Source organism: Chrysochloris asiatica, unplaced genomic scaffold, assembly GCF_000296735.1.
Source record: "Chrysochloris asiatica unplaced genomic scaffold, ChrAsi1.0 scaffold00006, whole genome shotgun sequence".
Taxonomy (NCBI): domain Eukaryota; kingdom Metazoa; phylum Chordata; class Mammalia; order Afrosoricida; family Chrysochloridae; genus Chrysochloris; species Chrysochloris asiatica.
Window position 1 is genome coordinate 11268686 of NW_006408524.1, and position 3106 is coordinate 11271791.

The 3106-nt window shown below is 42.4% G+C and overlaps 1 pseudogene; it reads right to left on the reverse strand.

Moving 5' to 3' along the window:
• Positions 1-503: 503 nt before the first annotated feature.
• On the reverse strand, positions 504-1732 carry LOC102810896 (annotated as a pseudogene).
• Positions 1733-3106: the final 1374 nt, after the last annotated feature.

Consider the following 3106-nt stretch of genomic DNA (forward strand, 5'->3'; position numbering starts at 1 on the left):
ATCCACTTTGTTGTTGTTGTTAAGTGCTGTCAAGTCGATTCTGACCCATAGTGACCCTACATAGGGTTTCCGAGGAGCAGCTGAGTGAGCTTGAACCTCTGACCTTGCAGTTCAAATGACTTTGCATTCTGGCGCATTAACCAACAGTGTCACACCAGGACTCCTTATTCACTTTAGCCTTTACTTAAATGCATGTGAAAAACTGGGGATTATGGCTTAAGAAAAAAAATAACCACACACATGTATTCCCCTTTCTGTGGCTACTTCAGACCAGGGTTTGTTTCTAGAAAATTCCTGAAGAAAATTTAAATACAAGTCTGTGGTATGCTAAATTAAGTCTCCCGATTAACATTTAGAAAACATCCACTATTTGGACCAATAACACTGTTGATGGTACCTATAGAACGGTAGCTAAACATAGTCTTGTCTCAAAACCAGTATTAAAATCAATTTCTTGTTTTACAGAATAAAAGGGGAGTCTAAAATCACAAATACAAACATATCTAGGATCCTTGTCCTTCTGGATCCACACTCCCTTTGGGGTCTTCATCATTATAAATGTTCTCTGCCATCTGCCACATTAATGTAATATTATCTTCTGATACAGAACTAATCATCCAAGGTTCATTGCGATCCCAGCATAAATCAGATATGTGTGACTAGCATGAATAAACACTAACTCTTGTGGCCCATCTTCTGCATCTTCTGAAGATTGTTCTTCTTCAATTTTACTTAAATCTCAGACATTCAGCCTACAATCAGTACAATGGGAAGCCAAAATAGTTTCATTGTGAGGTGACCCTTGAACCTGGAATATTTCATCTTTATATACTTCAAAGGAACTCAACTTGAGTTTCAGATTTCTCAGATCCCACAAAGCAGCAGTCTTGTCAGCTAATCCTGTGGCAAGACTGAATTCATTACAAGGATTGAAAGAAAGGAAGCCGGGTGAGCATCAACTGAGTGACTTGGTTTGAAAGTATGATTTGAATGAGTATCCCAGATCATAAGTTTCTGATCATCAGCAACTGACCCAAACAGACATGCATGGAGCAGATGTCAAGAATCATATTCAACTACTGCTGTGTGAAGATAATCTTTGCATCTACCACTCTTCCTTCCTTGTAACAGCACTGTTGTCCCATAGGCAGATGCACTAAGTGAGTGCCCACTGAGATTTGGGTTCCAAGAAAGCCCATAACCTTCCTTTTGATGTCCATAGAGACACAAGTCTGGGTTGCACTCTCCAAAAGGGTCTGGTTTAGAAGGTTGTTTTGTGTAGCCAAAAGTAAAACATCACAGGATGGAATCTGTGTTGCAATAATGCAAGGGTTCTGGGGCATGTAACAGGGCCCTGCTTACTTCCCCTTCATGTTTGATCTTGAAATCTATCTCAATATTTCCACTAACTGAGCCCAGACCTCCAAATTCTTCTTTCTTACTCTCATGGTGTATCATTAAGTATCATTGTTAGGGAGCTTCACTCTGGCTATCATAAGGTGATTTTGTTCATCTGATGTGTATGTTCCCAGGACAAGTCGGTGAATGCTGAAATCTATTCCTTCTGGTCTGGTTACATCTGGAAGCCACTGTGTGGTTAGGCTGGGCCACTTGAGAGCATGGACCATCACCAAGTCATCAAGAATAGGGTATTCTTTTTCTGTATTTTGTACTCCTCATTAATCACAGGTTCACCCACAGCATCATCAATGGCTGCTTCTTTGTTGGTCATGGCAGGCAGGCAGACAGGTTGGGAGGGAGCCCAGAGTCAAGCGTTGTGGGAGGGGCGGGGAGGTAGTGGGCTGGTGGATTACTTTGTATGGCTCTTCTACCCATATTCCTTGTAACTCCCACTGAACAATATTTTCCTGATGGATCTGGGTAAGAAAAGGTGGGAGAAAATTCTGATAGAATGAGATGATTCAGTTATGATTATTAATAGTTTAATTATATTGCAAAAACTTGGGAACGCTAACTTTTGTAGTTTTCTTGTTGTTGTTCAAGTGCTGTCAAGTCAGTTCTGACTCATAGAGACCCTGTATAGTGTTTCCGAGGAACATTGATTGATTTGAACTGCCTGCCTTGTGATTAGCAGTTCAGAGCGGATCTACAGTACCACACCAGGACTCCTCAATAAACTTTAGTTCACAAAAATTTCCCCCAGGGCTTGCAAATCAAGGAGCAATGTCCTTCCTTCAGAGGTCATCTCCTCAGGAGGTGTGCACATCATTTCCTCAGAAGTTGTTCACGTTATCTCCTCATGAGGTGTGCATGCCTTCTCCTCAGGAGGCATTCATGTCATCTTCTCAGGAGGCGTGCACATCATCGCTTCAGAAGGTGTACACGTCATCTCCTCTGGAGGTGTTCATGTCCACCTCCTTTCTAAGTGTCAGGACTGTTGGATATCAGGACAGAGGAAGGTCCACACCTGAACATATGTCAAACTCTGTCTCTTTATCTCCACATCCTAGTCCCAAGATAGACATTCCTCACCTCCCCCTATTCTGTAGCCCTCAGTTTACCACCCTTCCCACACCCATATCCTGTTTAACTGTTTCGTTTTTGTCTTCCCTCTATTTCCACCTGATCTCGATAAGCATGTCTTCCAACTTTACTGACTGACATAAAGTCAAAGGCTTCTTTTAGTCTGTTTCTCCTTTACTGTGTACTGTAAGTAGAAGGAGGAAGGAAGGGAGGTTGACCGGAAGGGAGGGGAGACGAATGTCCTCAGTGGATCAGTGAGACAGCTCACAGACAAATGCTGAAATAGAATCCTGCCACAAAAAGACTGTGTGGTAACATCACCTCCATCTTCACTGTCATGAACTTCGTAGCTCTGAAGACCTCATCCCACTCCTAACTCGTAGTGAACAGTGATGGAACTTGAGCATGCTGTGACTTAAAAAACGTAATTCTGGTGGTTGATTTGCTTATCTATACTTTCCCTCAATCAGAAAAATGGGCAGATCAGCGGGTACACTCTTTCCTATGCTTGCGCAATCATCAGAACCACCTAGGGCAGCAGTTCAACATACAGATTTCTGAACCCTCTCTAAGACCCAGTGTGTCAGCCTCTACAGGGGAGGGACTAGAAACATCTATTTTT